Source organism: Dipodomys merriami, unplaced genomic scaffold (genome assembly GCF_024711535.1).
Source record: "Dipodomys merriami isolate MVZ:Mamm:240054 unplaced genomic scaffold, mDipMer1.0.p SCAF_782, whole genome shotgun sequence".
Classification (NCBI taxonomy): domain Eukaryota; kingdom Metazoa; phylum Chordata; class Mammalia; order Rodentia; family Heteromyidae; genus Dipodomys; species Dipodomys merriami.
The window spans coordinates 189185-208243 of NW_027206382.1; the positions used below are offsets into that span (position 1 = coordinate 189185).

Sequence of the window (19059 nt, forward strand, 5' to 3'; positions counted from 1 at the left end):
GAGTTATTCCTTCTCTTCTATCACAACTGTTAATTAGCCTCTGCCTTTTTGGTGTGATGACTGGCCAAAATAGTTTCCAAATCTCACTTACTACCCTTCTCATTGTGACTGGTAGTGACCCCACTGAAAAGCCTGGAATCTTTGAATTTCCAGAATTAATCTTCACCTGACATCTAAGCACATTCCTGGCATTAATTGCCGTGACCTAATGAGCAAAACATTTTTTCAACACAGTATCCTATCATAGGTAAAGTATATGAATTAGGGACTATTTTCAGGTATCAGTATGGAAAGAGCAATTATATATTCCAAGTATGGGTTCTTTATTTTACTAACTAACTAAATGTTCATTGTTGTTGTTGCTGTTGTTGTTTTGGAAGTCCTGGGGCTGAAACTCAGTGCTTGGGAATTATTCCTCAGCTTTTTTTTTTTTCCTCAACGCTAACCCTCCACCACTTGAGGCACAGGACCACTTCCAGTGTTTCCTTTTCAATTTTATGGTACTGAGGAATTGAACCCAAGGTTTCATGCATGCTAGGCAATCACCATACTATGAAGCCACATTCCCAGAACCCTAAATGACTTTCTTAAGCTGGCATTACATTTTCATTCTGTAACTATGTATCATAATTTTAGCCAGAAATTTTTTCTAGAAAAGAGCATTAAACACAGTACTGAGTCCAGTAAGGCTAGATGAACAATGGATAACTGTCACAGTGTAGCCAGGGCACAGAGGGACTTACCTCATGGAGCTAGTACAGCAGACTGAGTGAGACAGCTCCTTACCCACAGCCTACCTCCAGAATGAGAGGGCCACCTTGGTTCCAACCACATGGGGAAGCTGGGCCACCTCCTCTAGCATGCATTGAATCAGTTCCTGAGAGAGAAAGAGAAAGAAAGACGGTCAGAATTTTACTTAAGCCAGGTGCCGGTGGCTCAGGCCTATAATCATAAGTACAATGGAGGCTGAGATATGAAGATGATGGTTTATAGCCAGCCCGAGCAGGAACACCTGTGAGACTTTTATCTCCAAAGAATCACCAGAAAACTGGAAGTGGTGCTGTGACTCAAGTTGTAGAGTGCTAGCTTTGAGCTGAGGAGCTTGAGGAGATGCCCAGGCCCAAATTTCAAGCCCCATGACTGAAAAGAATTGGACTTCCCACCACAAGAAGTGGACTGAATAGCACCCATTGTCCTAGGGAGCATGGCAGAGAAGTCAGGCTGAGCTTTCTGTCAGCTGGGAGTCATTAGTAGGTCACCCGGCTTCTCTGTGCCTCAGTTTCCCCAGCTTCAAAACTGAACAAGGTGAAGAATCCCGTTACTCATGGGGATAGGGTAATAAAGAAAGAGAGCCATGTTTTGTTTCATAATCCCATACCTGTTACACCATTAATAACACACACCATCTGAGATCTTTCCGGGTATCTTCTTATTATATGCTCACAGAATTGCCAAGAACAGTATCAGATGGCCCCTCCCTCTGTGCTTGTCCCTGCTCCAGAGATCCCTCTGTATTAATCCCTTGTTTCCTTACAACTGTCCCATGAGGAGATTGAAGTACAATGGTTGAGGCCCAACCCAGAGCTTCACCTCTGGTCAAGAATCGGCTGCCGTGGACTGAGTTTGGGACAATCCATCTAAACCAATGACTGAGCGTGGCGCTACATGTCTGCCATCCCAACTACAGAAGACCGGGCCTGGTGGCTCATGCCTGTCACAGAGAGGAGGACCATGATCCAGACCAGGCTGAGTATATATTAATTCTCCATCTCAGAAATGCCCAAGACAAAAAAGCTTGACTTGCATGGTAGAAGTCCTGACTGGCAAGCCTAAGGACTTGAGGTCAAAGCTTAATATACCAAAAAGAACCAGAGTTCCAGTGCCAGAGGCTCATGTCTATAATCCTGGGTACTCAGGAGGCTGAGATCTGAAGATCACAGCTCAAGATTTAAAATATGGTTGGTGTCGCCCATCAGACATCATGATGAGAAGACCCAGAGTCTGACCTATGCTATTGCGCTCCATACTAGCAGAACTCATATCCTTACTAAGTGTTGGCCATGCTCTCTGTCCCCCTGGGAAGCCATCCCCTGCAGGCCACACTCCCAGGTCCTCCCCAGCTCCCACTGCCACCAACCAGGCCCAAGGGAGTACACAGCTCCATTGCACACAGATCCCTTGTTCTTGTAATTTAACAGTTCTATGTCCCCTTCAAGCTTCTCACCAGGCCCCCAGACCTCAGCTGTGAAGCCCATACATGCCCCAAAGATAGCCGGTAGAAGTTACCAAAGCATTCATCCTCCTTGTGACAAACCACTTCTACACACACACACACACACACACACACACACACACACACACACACACACACACACACACACACACACACATCCAGACTGGTGACAGAAGACTCATCCATGCAGCACCTGCAAATTGCCAACTGATCATTCACCTGAGCACAGTCAGGCTGTACACGGAAAAAGATGATCTCTCTCTCTCTGTCTCTCTCTCACTCTATTTGTCTGGCTCTCTGTCTTTAGGTGAAAGATTGACCGATCACAGAAGACAATGGCTCACACAGCAAGGGTTTCTATCTTCTGCATCCAACACCTCCCATCCCCAGAAAAAAAGAAAAAGACAACAGAAGGCAGGTGTAGACATGCTGTTCCCTACCTCTGACTAAAGCCACCGGGTTCCCAGCGGGGAGAGGAAGGGGGCAGATGTGTGGCTGTGTGGCTACCACTGCTCCAGGCCAGGAGATCTGTGGCGCCCACTCCTCACCCAACCCTTTATCTCCCCATTTCCTGGGACACTAGCCGCTAGGGATGGGGGTGTGATTCTCGGGTCAACACTCACCACCACCCTGGGGCACATTTGTGTTAGGGCATGGGCCAGAGTGTGGGCCACAGGGGAGGCATAGGTCCGGGTCAGAGGGGAGGGGATATGGAGTCACAAGGTGCGGGGCTGTGTGGCAGCCACTCACATGTGTTGCTGGCAGAAGCTGTTGGCAGCTGTTCCAGGTGGGGCAAGCAACAATGGCAGAGGCATGACAGACACTCAGGCCCTGAGCAGAGGATAGGGATGCCAGGACCAGGTCAGGGCCACAAGCTGGCTCCTGGCACACCATTGTACCATTGCCTGAGGAAACCATGGGTCTGAGCCTGCAGCACCAGGTATGAAATGCTGCTCCATGAGAAAGGGGGAGGGGGCCAGGGCTCAGGCAGGCTAATGGAGGGCCTGAGGAAGGCCTATCCTTCTAAGGCCTCGAGTCTCTTACTCACCACTCAGCCACCTCTACCTTCCTCAACTGCTGGTAATGGTGTCAACAAACAGAGGGAATCAAGGTGCTACTGGGCAGCATGGAATGTGGGCGAGGCCACTATTCTTGTATCCCATTGGTCAGAAAGAACCATGAAACAATGGAGGTGTGGCTGGAATCCTCTGATGCAGGCAGAATGGGCGGAGTCAGCTCTGTCCAATCCAGTTGGGGACAAGAGGGTGACCTGCTTTAGCTGGATGGCTGCACAGATTGTTGTGTATGTTTGTTTGTTCCCAGACCTTGAGCTCAGGATCTGGGGACAATCTGTGAATTGCTTTTGATCAAAGCTAGCTCTCTACCACTGGAGCCACACGGCTTTACTTCTGGCTTTGTTGGCACAAGTTGGACAAGACTTTCCTGCCTAGGGTGACTTTGATTGTGATCCTCCTTTCACAGCCTTGTAAGTTTTAAGGAGGACTGCTGAGAGTCACCATTGCCTGGCTAATCATTGGTTTTGCTGATGTTCCTGGACAGACCTGTGAGTTCCCTATCCTCAGGTTTAAGTGGTAGGAGCTGGAGCTCACAGTTTGAATCCTGGTCCTGCCACCAACAAATGGCAGGAGATCCTATGAAACTCATTCCTATTCATATGATTACCAAAGGAATGTGATGTATGTCATGATGAAATGGGCAATATTTGAATGATTTGAGGATAAAATTATACACAATTACATTATAGGACACTGGTTGATTTTAATTAATACTTTATGAAGCATTTAAACAATCACATTCATTAAATGGAGGCCAAATGAAATACCTACGAATTGGGCATCACATAGCATGGAGATGCCATTTTTTTTTCTGCCAGGACTGGGATTTGAACTCATGGTGTAGGAAACCCTGCTGTTGCACTGTGTGGGAAGGGGAAGCTTGCCTCCTTGAATTCAAGAAATTCAAGTCTGTTCCTTAGGCCTAAAATCGATGCCCACCATTAGAAAACATCCTATTTGTGCACATTTTAAATATATGATTTATATTTATATACATATGTTGATTCCATATTGCATTCAGTGTAGTCATTTATTTTATTTTTTGTTTTATTCATGTATTGACTACTCATTTGATTGACTATTATGACACATAGAACAGTGATTACATTGATTACATAGGATATAGGTTTGCATATATATTGAACATCTTTCCTGAAACCCAGGACTTTCACAGAAAAGGAAAACATGTGTCACCATCAGCTTCTTACTACACGATTCATTTTTTGGGAGTGCTGGCATCTGAACTCACAGCCATCAAGGCCCAATTCATGAATGGGTGAGTGTCAGCCTGCCATCCTGTGGCAAATTGAGCTGACAGGCAGTTCTGAGTACCTGAGATCGAGACCCAGCGTTTGACAAAATAAGAACAGATTGACGTGCAGATGGTAGTACACTAATAAGTATATATCTTTATAGAGTGCTAAAGATGTCTATACATTATTCAGTTATATAGACTACATTCCTACCAATTCTTGGGTATTTATAATGCCTCCATGTAATTAACGTTATTGTTTGCATTCTTAACAAACTATTAAGTAAATCAATCAATATTCTGAAATTATTACATTCTGTAAGTAACAGTATTCTTTTAATGCTTCATAAATATTAAATAAAATCAGTCTCTTGAAATGATCCTGTCTAATTTTATAGGAGCATCATTCACCATCAATTCATTCAACTGTGGCATTGATAATATTACCTTGTATTCCCATGGATGGGAACGAGTCTCTTAGTATCTCCTGCCATTAATTGGTGTCAAGACGGGGATTGGAAATCAGGGCCTACATTGCCATGTGGACCTATGACTTCCTCAATAGTCTGACAACCTTCAGCAATGCAAGGTTGAGTACCCTTTGCAACAGTGTCATTCAGACCCAGGAAGGTCACCGGGCAAAAGAAGAAAACATAAAAAGGCCATCTCGCTGCATTTTTTTCTGTACATTATTGCCACACAAGGCCTGGGGGTCTAGGATCCCAGGATCTACTGTGGGTCCAGTGGCCACACCCCAGCATAGGGTGATCGAAGCTGAGGCAGAGTTACCACAACCTGAGCTCAAGCCCCCTGCTGAGCAAAATATAATTAAAAGAGATTGGCTCCCTTGCTTGCAATTCACCCCCTTTTTTTCTGCCAGGCTTTGGATTTGAACTCAGAGTCTGGATAAATCTGCAGCACTGTGGAAGAAGGGGAAGCTCACCGTACTTGAAGATAAGAAAGTCAGGCCTGTACTCTAAGCCAAAATTCAAGTCCCAGCCTTGGAAAACATACCATTTATATACATTGTAATACAGGATTTGTACTTATCTATGGATGTTCAGTCCATACATGTTTGTTGTGGTTGTTCCTTGTACTTTTTGTTTTGTTCATTTATATACCACTGATTTTACTATGATGACACCCATTCCATTTATTACATTGATGACATCCTATCACATGTAATCTGAATTTGTACACGTGTTCTCCATCATGCCTGACACCCAGGACTCTCAGAGAAAAGGACAAAAGTTTCACACTTGGCTTCTTACTGCATGATCCAATTGTTGGTAGTGCTGGAATCTGAACTCAGGGCCTAGCAGGACCAATTGGTGAATAGTTCAAGGTGATCACAGCAGCCAACGAGCAACAACGGAGTTAGGTCATTCCCAGGATCTGACATTAATCCCCAGGGAGGGCCACCATAGTCATAAATTAATAATTTAAACATAGAATCTATATTTACATATATGTATGAACAGGATCTTGCCTTTGGAGTACTTTTTCTCCTTATTTTCTGTCTTATGTAAGTATTGTGTATTTTACTGAATAATGTAACAGATATAACAGAACTTACATGGAAGACAACCTATTGCCCTGGCTATAGCGTTTCCTATGCATTCTCCATCCAAGCTGAGACCGAGGACTTTCACAGGACAGGAAAACAGCTGAATCGATAGGCTTCTCACATCAGGACTCATCTTTTGGCAGTGTTGGGATTTGAACTCAGAGCCTATCAGGCCAAATTGGGGAAAGGGTCAAGGTTACGACATCAGCCTGTGAGCAATGAAGGAGATAGGCCATTCCCAGGACCTGACATTGAGTCCCAGGGAGGCCCAGATAGTCATAAATTCATAATTTAAACATAGGGTCTATATTTACATACATGTGTGGACATCTTCTTGCATTAGGTGCACTTCTCCTTAATTTGTGTCTAATTCATGGAGTTATTGTGTATTTCACTGAGTATGGTGACAGGTATAACTGAGCTGACATGGATGACAACCTGTTCCTATAGGTATATGGTTGCCTATGCATTCTACTTTCTAGTGGAAGACCGGGACTTACACAGGAGAGGAAAACAGGTTCAACGACTGGCTTCTGACAACAGAATGAATCTTTGTCAGTGCTAGGATTTGAACCGAGGTCTGGATAGGTCTGTTGCACTTTGGGAGAAGGGAAATCTCACCATCCTTGAAGACTAGGATGTCAGGCCTGGTCCAGGGCCTGATTTGAAGCCCCAGCACTGGACAAAATAACAAGCCTGCCTTTTTTAAACATAGGATCTCTCTTTACCTACAAATGTGGTATGCATCTTGCATTCAGTGTAGTTATTCTTTTTATTTTGTGTCTTATTCATGGATGTATTGTGTATTTTATTGAGTATAGTGATAGATATAACTATGCTGACTTGGATAACAATGTATTCGATGGCTATAGAATTGTCTATATAGAAGTCTCCATCCTCGCTGAGACCCAGGACTTTCACAAGACAGGAAAACAGGTGGATTGATTGGCTTCTCAAATCAAGATGAATCTTTTGGCAGTGTTGGGATTTGAACTCATGGTCTAGCAGGCCCAGTTGTGAATGGGCCATGGTGAACACACCAGCCTGTGAGGCACTAAGGAGATAAAGCTTTCCCAGGACCTGAGATGAAGCCCTGGTGTGGGCCAATACAGTCATAAATTCATCATTTAAACAGAGGTTCTATATTTCCATACATGGATGGGCAGCATCTTGCATTCTGTGTAGTCATTCTCTTTATTTTTTGTCTTATTCATTGATGTATTTTGTATTTTCTTCAGTATAGGATGACATATAACTGTGGTGACCTGGATGACAACCTATTCCTATGAGTATAGAGTTGCCTATGCATTTTCCATCCTAGCTGAGACCCAGGATTTGCACAGCACAGGAAAACTGGAGCAATGACTGGCTTCTCACATCAGGGTGAATTTTGGCAGTGCTGGGATTTGAACTTTGGGCCTAGAAGGCCCAACTGCCCAATGGGTCCACGTAATCACACCGGACTGTGAGCCACTAAGGAGCTGTTGGGTTCCCAGGAACAGAGATCAGACACCAGGGAGGCCACAATTGTCCTGAATGCATCATTTAAATATGGGATATATATTCAAATCCGTGTGTGGACTGCATTATGCATTTAGTGTAGTTATTCTATTTTGTATGCTATTCATGGACGTATTGTATTTTCTTCAGTATATGATTACAGGTATAACTGGGCTCACATGGTAACAACCTATTCCCATGGCCACAGGGTGGCCAATGTATTCTTCATTCTATCTGAGACCCAGGACTTGCACAGAAAAGGAACACAGGTGCAACAATTGACTTCTGACATCAGGATGAATCTTTTGGCACTGCTGGGATATTAACTCGGGGACCAGCAGATCCCATTAACGAATGGGTCCATGTGAACACACCAGCCTGTGAGCCACTAAGGAGTAAGGCTGTTCCCAGGACCTGAGATGGACCCCTAGGTGGGGGTGTGGGGGGAGGGCACACAGCAGTCATTCATTCATAAGTTGAAGGTAGTACGCAAATAAGTACACATTTGTATAGAGTAGGAGATATGATAACCTGTGATGGAATCCAATCTACCGTGTGTCTACTGTTTCTTGGATCTTTCCAGATGCATTCATTTCATGACAGTGATGATTATTGTCACGCTTAATCAACACTGCTTTACAAATAAGTGATGCCCCATGAGTCTTGCCTATCATTTCCTAGTCACATCATGCATGAAATACTCATTCGACGACATCAATCATATTCCATGACTTTTCCTGCTCCAGAAACCAGTATATCAGGATTTCCTGCCATTGCTTTCTCATTGGGCAGGGCTGAATTCAAGCCTCAGGCATGAAAAACATACTCCTTATATACATTTTAAAGATAAGATATATACCTCCATACAGATGTTCATTAGGTACCCTGTTTGGTGGGGTAGGATTTATACATCCATACAGATGTTCAGTCCATATCATGTTTAGTGTGGTTATTCATTTTATTTCTTTTTTATTCATTTATTTACGATTTATTTTATTGACTTTGATGACACCTATACCATTTATTACATTGTTTACATCATATCACATACCATCTATATTTGTAGATGTGTTCTCCATCATGCCTGAGAGCCTGGACTCTCCCAGAAAAGGAAAACATGTGTCACACTCGGCTTCTTACTCAAAGATTAAATTTTTGGCAGTGCTGGGATCTAAACTCAGGTCCTAGCAGGCCCAATTCATGATTGAGTGAGTGTGAGCACAGAAACCTCTAGCCAATGAAGCTGTGAAGTGGTTCCCAGGCACTGAGATCAAGCCTGAAGTTTGGCCAAAACAGCAAAACATGGATAGGCAGAGGGTGGTATACAAATAAATATATATTGTTAGAGTTCCAGAGCTGTCTATCTATGACTGAATGACATATACTACATTCCTACCAACTCTTAGGTATTTATTATATCTCCATTGAAACAATATTATTCTTTTCATGCTTAATAAACTATTAATTAAGATCAATCAGCATCCTAGGATTATTGCATCCAATTTTAGACTAGACAAATGCATGAACTACTCTTTCAATCTGTATTCTTATGCATAGGAACGAGTCTCTTGTGCTCTCCTGCCATTGCTAAGTGTAAGGATTAGGAATTAAACCCAGGGCCTAGGTTGATATGTTGGTCTCATTGCCTGCCAGCCATCAGCAATGGCAGGCCAGGTCCACTTTGAAACCATGTCATTCAGACCTAGGTTAGTCACCATGCAAAGAAAAAATTGTAAAACCCTGAGCCCTCTACAGCTCCCCAGTTTTTGTGCTGTTCTCCTTATTTTTAATTCCTGCAAGCACTCTGGGCCTAGCTTCCCAGGATCTGCTTTGGGTCCCGAGGCTGCACCCCAGCCTAGGAAGAGTGAAGCTGAGTTGCCATGACCTGAGTTCAAGCCCCATGGTTGGCAAAATTAATTAACTAATTAATTCATTAATTAACTAACTAACTAAATTGAAATAATAAAGCTCCTTGGTTTGGAATTTCTGCCAGTTTTCTTCCCTAGCCTGGGATTTGAACTCAGAGTCTTGATGAATCCATAGCAATGTGATGTAAGGTGCAGAGTTGCCATTACTTGAGTTACAACCCCATGCCAAGCCAAAAATAATTAAGCCACTGACCTCAGCAGGGAAGTTAGTTGTGAAGATGGGAGGGAAGGGATGGTAGGGGAAAAACAAACCTGGAGATAACAATGTTCAATAGGAAAGTGCTCATGTAACTGTGACTCCTCTGTACAACATTTTTACAGTAAAAAACGTACAAAAATTATGTAGTGCTCAAGAAGCACTTTGGGGGTAAGGGATGGATGATGTCTGAATAGCTGCACAAAATTCTACACTGATTTTTTCAGTGTTTAGTATTGAACTGAATAAACATAACTGTTTCTGTTACAAATATTAGGTCACAGTCTTGGAAATGGGGCCAGTATTTCTGCCATTACTGGGATTTGAGCTCACTGTTCAAGTAACTCTTTTGCACCTTGGGTGAAGGCTAAGCTGCCTGTCCTTGAGGAAAAGATTTTCAAGCTAGAGTTCCCAGGGCCTGAATTAAGGCCCTGCAATAGAGAAAATATTTGTATATATGTGTAATATAATATATAGGTACATATGTATGTTTATTTCATACTATGATTATTATAATTGATTTTGTATTTAATTTTTATTTCATTCATTTTAATGTTTATTGTATTTAGTATTATTATACACATAATATTTATTATGTTGTGTACATATATTATAAAATTATACACAATAATTCAGTACATTGACTCATTTTCATTAATACTTTATTAAGTGTTGAAACATGATACATAATTAAATGGAGGCATTTGTCAAGTCATCACATGGTTAGAGTCTGTCCCCAATATGAACTTTGTCTTATTTATCTTTGGACAACTTCCTATAGGGATTTGTTTAGATGATTTATACTCAGAAGCCTTTTCTTGTGTATAGGCAAGTTGAGGGATACAATCGTAAGGTTGGGGCTGGGAATGTGGCTGAGTGGTAGAGAGCTTGCTCAGCATGCATGAATGCCAGGGTTTGAATCCTCAGTGCCACATACTAGAAAACGCCAGAAGCTCTGGTTGACTCAAGTGTAGAGTGATACCCTTGAGAAAAAGAAGCTCAACAACAGTACCCAGTCCCTAATTTCACGCCCCAGGTCTGGCAAAAACAATACACCAGATTCCAGTGGCTCTGGAGACCTAGTTTCTCAGGAGGCTTAGATCTGAAGATCGCAGTTTGAGGACAGCCTAAGGACGGAAAGCCTGTTAGACTGTTACCTCCAATAAACCATCAAAAAAAATCATGTGGCACTGTGGGTCAAGTGGTAGAGTGTTTGCCTTGAGTTGAGGGGTTAAAAGGACAGCGCCCAGGCTTCAGTTTGAGACACACAACTGGAAAAAGATTGAGGGATAATCAAAGTAATTTTCCTATTTACTATTTATGAGAATATTTTTTGGAAATGAATGCTGATATACACCAGAATTGGAGTCAGACTTCAAGGTTCAAGTGTAGCACACCCATAAGCCCAGCCTCTCAGATTCTAGCATTATAAACTTATGTCCTACAGGGTTCTGAAAGGCCCATTGTTGAAAGGCTTAATATGCTCTCTAAGCCCTTTGTGATAAGCAGTTGACTTGTATTGTCAATGTCATTACAGTTCTGACCCTAGCAGAGAACCAGTAGCTCATGACCATCACCCTAACTCAGGAGGCTGAGGTCTCTATCACAGAGTGAACCCAGCCAAGGCAGGAAAGTCTAGGACATTCTGACTTCCTGTTCTGAAACATCACATGCTCAAGAAATTCCTATGTTTCCCTTGGTGATGAGAAGTTACTTGCACTCTAAACATTCTTGGAGTTCTTGAGCTACAGAAAAAGGAAAGAAATATTATTGACCCATCTGGGGTTCAAAAGAGGTTCTCAGGATCCAAGCCCTATCTCTGTTAGCAGGAAGAAATCCAGTGTAACACTGTATTTGAAGGACAGAAAACAGTTTCAAAAGCCAGGCAAGGTGCAGAGAACTAGGCCTGCAGGATTAGGAGGCAGAATGTACACACTCAACAGAGAAGTGAGCTGCAAAACCACTTCATTCATTCCAGGCACAGCCAGCAATGGGGGAAACCTGAAACATTTGTTATAGTTACAGCAGGGTCAGGCTTTTCTCAGTCTCTTCAAACGATGACTAATTAACCTTCCTCCCTCAGGTGAAGGGAGCCTCAAGCTATCTTTAGGTTACCAATAGAGAGCCAGTTTAGTGGGGGAAAGGGGAGGAACAGAGTAGCAAAACCCTGCTCTCTGGTCTTAGGGAGTGGGTTTTTGAGACTCCATTTGTCAGGTTTGAAGGCCCTTCTATCTCTGCCAGTCCATTCTCCTTACTTCATTCTTCACATCATTAATGCAAATCCCCAATCCAGGGAGGGGCAGGGCCATTTCTTTTCTGTCTCCAAGCACCTGAGTTAGAACCTGGCTCTGCTCTCTTGACTCTGGGGCTCTTGGCTGCCTGAGAAGTGGGACGGAGACAGTCATCCTGCTCTATGTTTGTGTGAAGGCGATGCTGGTGTCCTGGCACACTGCAAAAAGCCTCATGACTGGGAAGTGTTCCCTTCTTTCCTTCTGATGTCAAAAACAGATTCATCTATCAACTTTCTTTCTTTCTTTCTTTCTTTCTTTCTTTCTTTCTTTCTTTCTTTCTTTCTCTCTCTCTCTCTCTCTCTCTCTCTCTCTCTCTCTCTCTCTCTCTCTCTCTCTCTCTCTCTCTCTCTCTCTCTCTCTCTCTCTCTTTCTCTTTCTTTCTATCTATCTACTTACCCTCCTACCTAGGTAGCTATCTCTTTGTCCGTTGTTGGGTTGAACTCAAGGCCTGGGCACTGTCTCTACTTGAGACACTCTGCTACTTGAGCCACAGCACATATTCTGGCTTTGTCTGTGTACGGGTCCCTAAGGGATAGAACCAAGGGCTTCTTGCATGCTAGGCAAGCACTCTCTCATTAATCCATATTCCCAGCCCCTTCATTTTCTTCTTAATGGTAGTTTTTACATAAGTATACTACCATTTTATGTTTTGAAATTTAATTTTCTGAATACCAGTTACCTCTAAGAAAGCTGATCTTCTCTTCCCCTGCGTGATTTGTGAGTGTTACTGCATTGCCCTCATAATAAAATGTAAATAAAGGCTGATGAGAGCTTCAGTGTGCATCATATAAAGACACAGGCCTAGAACCCTGGAACAGAAAATCAATGGGCCTGAAATGAAGAGAATGATGCAGTATGTACAACTAGCATATCTGAAAAACAAACCAGAAAATAAAAGCAGAGTTTGCACTATGAGAGGTAATATAGATACACACGTAAGTAGGTAGGACACTGATACATAAACTTGGCCTTCTCTTTTTGAATTTTTTGTGGCCATCCCAGGGCTTAAACTCAGGGTCCGATGTGTTCCTGAGCTGCTTTGCTCAAGGCTGAGGCTCTACCACCACCACAGCTCCACTTCCCGCCAGCTGGTAGTTATTTGGACATAAGCAATTCCCAGGCTTTTCTGCCTCATCGGGATTGTATTTCCTGCTCAGTTTTCTCTCTCAAAGCTGGAGCTCTACCCTCTGGGCGACTGCTCCACTTCTGGTTCTCTGGTGGTTTATTGGAGAAAATAGTCTCAGAGACTCCACTTCTGGTTCTCTGGTGGTTTATTGGAGAAAATAGTCTGAGAGACTCTCCTGCTTGGCTGGCTTGAATGGCGTTCTCCTGAGGAGGCTTCAAGTGGTTTCCTCAGGGATTCACTGAGGAGCCCCGCCACACAAACCCTTAGTCTAAATCTCAAGGAGTACTAGAGAAAAATGGAAACATTGTTATACCCCAGTCGCAGGAACCCCACCAAAAAGACCATCGAGACTCAGACTTTACAGTTGTTTTAAGGTTTTATTTAAACAGGCTGCAGCACGGGCCTTGTCCTACACTCCGACACAGCAGCACCTAGGAGGAGAGCCCCAAGGTAAAGATTTGCAGGGTCTTTAAAGGCACACAACCAACCAGGTGTTTGGATTACCACCACATGTTGCTCTGCTAGAAATAAGCAACAAGTGGTCAGTGCCTCAAAACTTTAACCCTTCATTCCCCCCCTTGACTTATGGTCCGGAGACACAATCCTTTGGCTCAAGCCTTAAACTAAACTCCAACAGCTCTTGATCTTGAACGGGTATGGTCCCTAACTGACCTTAGCCATACTATTAAACAACAATACCAGTAACAGTCAGTTCATTTTTATTTTCTTGAGGTGTATGCAGAGTTGTTGGGTAGGATGCTTGGAGACTTCCCATGTTTCCCTATGGTTGTCTAGGGCAAAGGGGTAAGCTAGTCTGGCGTGTGATCAGTGGATCCAAGCAGCAATGCCATCCACCTTAAGAGCAATAGGTGTAGCCAGTAGCACCATGTAAAGTCCCTTCCACCGTGGTTCCAGAGATCTCAAGTTGTGCCTTTGAACAAACACCCAGTCCCCTGGTGTAAACAAATGGGGGGGTAGGAATAGAAGCAGAATCATATAATACTCTAAGCTGGGGCCACATCCTCTTATGCACCAGCTGTAAATAGTCAAGCTTACACAGAAATTCAATATCATCCAAATCAGCAAGCAATTCAGTCTGAAGGCTAGGGATAATGGGTGGAGGGTGTCCATACATTATTTCAAAAGGAGTAAAGCCAAGCTGATAGGGTGAATTTCTTACTCTAAACAGGGAAAAAGGAAGCAGCGATACCCAGTCTGGGCCAGTCTCCAAGGCCAATTTACTTAAGGTCTCTTTTAGAGTCTGATTCATTCTTTCAACCTGCCCTGAACTCTGGAGTCTATAAACACAGTGCAATTTCCAATCCATTCCCAGTGCCACGGCTATTCCATGACTTACTTTTGAGACGAATGCCGGTCCATTGTCCTACCAAATGGTGGATGGGAAGCCATATCTAGGTAGGATTTCTTCCAGGACCTTCTTAGATATGAGGTTCGTGGTCTCATGCTTTGTTGGGTAGGCTGCAACCAATCCTGAAAAGGTGTCTACAAAAACTAGCAAATATTTATATCCAAATTTTCCAGTTTTAATTTCTGTGAAGTCTATTTCCCAATAAACCCCTGGCCTGTCTGCATGGAGGCGAGCTTCTTTTGTAACCAGTTGATTAGGGGCATTGTTGAGCTGACAGGCTTTAAAATCTTTAACAATGTCCTCAATGAGTTGATTTCCTTGCCTGATTTTTACTTCAGAGTGTAGGAGGAAGTCCTCCATTCTTTGGGTACCCATGTGAGAGACCCGATGGATTCTCATAAGAATCCTCTTGCCCAGTCTTTGTGGCAAGGTAAGTTTCCCCTCACCAGTTTTCCACCAGTCTTTATTTCTTTCTCTGTTTGTGGGTCTATAGGCCATGGAAATTTTCTTTATCCACTCCAAGTCTTCTTGGAAGTTCTGAGGCTCAGGAGGCAAAGCTTGTGGCCCTGGGTCTACTTCTGCTCTGGGCTGGAGATCCACCTCCTTAGCTGCCTGATCGGCCAAGTTATTGAATCACTTACCTATTGATGGCCAGGACAGTGCATAACGGCAATATTTGCTGGTTCCCATAAGGCCCAGATGAGGCTTAAAATTTCTTGTTCATTTTTAATAGCCTTTCTCTCAGCTGGCAACAGCCCCCTCTCTTGGTAAATGGCTCCATGGACATGCACAGTGGCAAAAGCATACCGACTGCCCGTGTAAATGTTTAGTCTCTTTCCTTTTCCCATCTGTAGGGCTTTTGTTAGTGCCACTAATTCTTCTCTTTGTGCAGACGTTCCCTGGGGGAGTGCTACTGCCCACACTATCTCAGTGCCCATGGTGACTGCTGCATCAGAGTACCTTTTTCCATCTCAAATGAAACTGCTTCTGTCTATGAACCAGGTATGCTTGGCATGCGATAGTAGCGAGTCCAACTACTCTGGCCTCTTTTCATTGGCCTGGTTGCTCTTTTCACACTCAATTTCACATTCTCTGTCCTTCCTTTCCTGTCTTTGCAACTCTGTTTCTCTCTTATTCTGCCGCAGCTACTAGATCACTAACAGACTTTTCACCAAGTCTGTCTAGAGCCTGCAACTTTCGCTTTATGTCTGCTGCAGCTTGATTTATATAGGCAAACATAATCATCTGAGCTGACTCTGGGGTCTCAAGATCATATGGGTATATTGACTAAAATCTTCCATAAGCCGCTCAAGATATGCTGCCAGATTTTCACTTTCTCCCTGTCTAACATCATAAACTTTAGCCATATTAATAGGTTGGTAACCTGCTGCCTTGAGACCTGCCAACAGCCTGGTGATAGACAAGGAGTCTATCCATACTTTCAAATGTATTGCAGTCCCATGTTGGTCAGATCTCAGGAAAATAGGCAGTGATCAGGGCAGGATCGGTGATAGGTGCTCCTGTGGGGCCAGGGATATGTTTCTGGGCTGCCTCTTAGATACAGTCTCTCTCTTCGGTGGTAAAAAGGACCTGTAAAAACTGACTAACATCATCCCAAGTGGGCTGATGAGTAAAGAGAATAATTTGAAGCAAATGAAGTAAATCCTGGGGTTTCTCAGAAAAGGGGGCATTTTGGGTGGGCCAATTGTATAGATCACTTTTAGAAAATGGCCAATATTGGAGTTGCTGTTGACCATCTGCATCCAGAGGACCTATGACGCGTAAGGGAAAAACAGCTGCATTAGAAGCGGGGTTGATCACATGGCATCGTCGAGTGACTGGCCCCTCAGAAACTTTAGGGGCAGGTGCCAAGTGTTCTATAGCTCCCTCCTCCTCTTGATCATTCTCAGGTTCTGCAAAAGGAACCTAGAAAGAAGAGTATGGGGGAGGAAACATTTCTTCTTCCAATTAATCTCCCTGAAAAACCGGGGAGGGGGTACCTTTTCTTTCCCTCTGTCTCAGTTTCTTTTTGTAAGTCTAGGGGGCTAGATGGAGTGGTGCCTATGGTTTCCAGTACCATCAGACCTACAGTCCAAAAAAACGATAAACAGTACAAACAAAACACACGCAGGCCTGACAGTTCCCAAAAAAAAAAAAAAAAAAAAACTTACAAAGTGGAGATCTCCCCAATTGGTCCACTGACTACAGTCACGGTGGGGTTCACACCAACGCCACATAGCAGAAGGAGCAGAGCTACAGTGGGGGAGTTGGGCCTTTGTTAGGAGGCCCTCTTAGTCAGTTCCAGCCCAACACTGAACTGACCCCCGCCCCACAATTCACACGGCAGTTTTCCAAGGACCGCCTCCTCCCCCCCTGCCCCACACAGCGGGGTTCCAAGGACCCCCACCCCATAAGAGGTTCTTGGACGTCTCCCAGTTCCTCCAGGGTTGTGGTGCAAGCGCATCTGCTTCAACAAGCCTTTACGAATCGGAGTGGCCATCCTCACAAAGGAAAATAAAAGTAAAACAGACAAATGACAGGACAAGACAAATTAACAAAGACAGCTCTGTTTTACCTTTGGAGTCTGAGATCTCGGGGTCTTTGGAGGGATCCCGGTTGAGCCCCCAATAATATGTTACATCCAGGTCGCAGGATCCCCACCAAGAAGACCATTGAGAGTCAGACTTTACAGCTGTTTTAAGGTTTTATTTAAACGGGCTGCAGCTTGGGTCTCATCCTACACTCCACCACAGCGGAGCCTAGGAGGAGAACCACAAGCTACAGATTTGCAGGGTTTATAAAGGCACACAACCAACCAGGTGTTCGGATTACCACCACGTGTTGCTCTGCTAGAAACAAGCAACAAGCGGTCACTGCCTCAAAACTTTAACTCTTCACATGAAGATGCTACTAGTGTGTTCCAGACACTTACCGTTGGAGACACAAAACACTCATAATTATTAGATCATTTTATAGGCAAAAGGAGCAATGCAGACTGTATGAGGATCGCTCAAGCTTTCGGTCCTCATATCCTAAGAGAGTAAATTCACAGCAGCTCAATGCTAAGTGACAGAACTGGCATGTACTGTGGATATTTACTCCCAAATCTTGTGACACTCATTTCTTACTTTTGGCCTCAAACCTGTGACCAGAGGGCAAGATGAAGAAAGAAAATCCTTCTCAGGGAAAGCAGCTATAAAGAACATTGGGTAGTTTACTTATAATTTAAAACCTTGGGGATGACCCTGTTAAGAAGTCAGACTGTCCAGATTAAAAAATGAAGAAGAGAAGAAATAAGGTGCCAGTGGCTGCTGCCTGTAATCCCAGATCCTCAGGACGCTGAGATGTACAGAAACTTACTTTGAATCCAGCCAGTGTACGAAAGTCCATGACACAGTTATTTCTAAGAGATCACAGAAATACCCAGAAGTGGGGCTGTGACTCAAGCAAAAGGAGCTCAGGGACCATGCATAGGCTCATATTTCTACCCCAGGACCAGCCCCCACAAAAAGAGCCTGTACTTCCATGTCTTTGTCTATGTGAAATTCCCGAGTGGCTATGATGAATGGCACCAAACTAGGAAATTTGTATTCAGTACAATGAGTTCATAACAGAGAGACTTCTTTCAAGATAGTGCATATTCCGGGACTCCCCTAACTGTTCACAGTGTAACCTGAGGGTTTTTCTCCATCACAGGCCTGCTGGAAGAAGTCTCTCTCATTGTCTGGATAGGCACACAAAAGCCCTCACTCCTGTACAACTGGGTAACAAACTACTCCATCTGGGCCAGTTAGTGAGGATGAGTGTGGGTGGGCTCTGAAGGTCAGGAGAAAAAGGCTTCTTTGTACCCTTAGCTATCTCTCACCCCAGTGCTCTGTTTTAACAGGAGACCTTCATTTGTGCCACCTCCCATGGCAGGCCAAGTTTGTGCACTTATCCTGCCTTTGTGTGACTATATTCTGGTGTTCAGTTACAGTGCTCAATATAATTCAGGAGCCTTTCAGGCAGACAACTAGGGCACTGAACATAAAGAAACGATTCATTGCAGGCAATGTTGGGCCTATGATGCCTCTCCTATGTTTCCAGAAGATTGGGAAATCCAAGCACATGTTGGATATCACAAAGCTTCCTGTCATCTAGGACTGGTGAAGCTCATCAGGTTTTGAAACCTTTGACTTCTCCTAGTTGGGCCCTAGGTGCCTAGGTTTTGGGGTTGAAAACAGGGCCTGGGTGCTGACCATGAACTCAGTGCAGAATCCCAGTGCTTTACCATTTTGTGTAACAATATCACTTCTGGTCTGTGAGTGTATTTGTGTGTGTGTATGTGTGCACACCACGGTGTGTGTGTGCACGGGTGTGTGTGTGCGTGCACACATATACATGAGTCCTGAAGCTTGACCTCAGGACCTGAGCACTGTACATAGTTTCTCTTGTAGAATGATATCCTTCTCCCACTTGAGCCACTTCAGGCTTTGTCTTAGTGACGTGGTCCTGAGAAATGAAGCCCACAATTTCATATAT

The 19059-nt window shown here is 43.8% G+C and overlaps 1 long non-coding RNA gene across 2 annotated transcripts in view; it reads right to left on the reverse strand.

The window, feature by feature from the left end:
• Nucleotides 1–3349, reverse strand: part of LOC138818849 (uncharacterized) — a 96827-nt gene extending 93478 nt beyond the window's left edge. For both annotated transcript variants that reach the window (XR_011369233.1, XR_011369232.1), the window contains exons 1-2: nucleotides 3282–3349; nucleotides 744–877 (exon numbers count right to left, since the gene is read on the reverse strand). This is a non-coding gene — a long non-coding RNA (uncharacterized lncRNA). The remainder of the gene's footprint in view (nucleotides 1–743; nucleotides 878–3281) is intronic.
• Between the last annotated feature and the right edge of the window lie 15710 nt (nucleotides 3350–19059).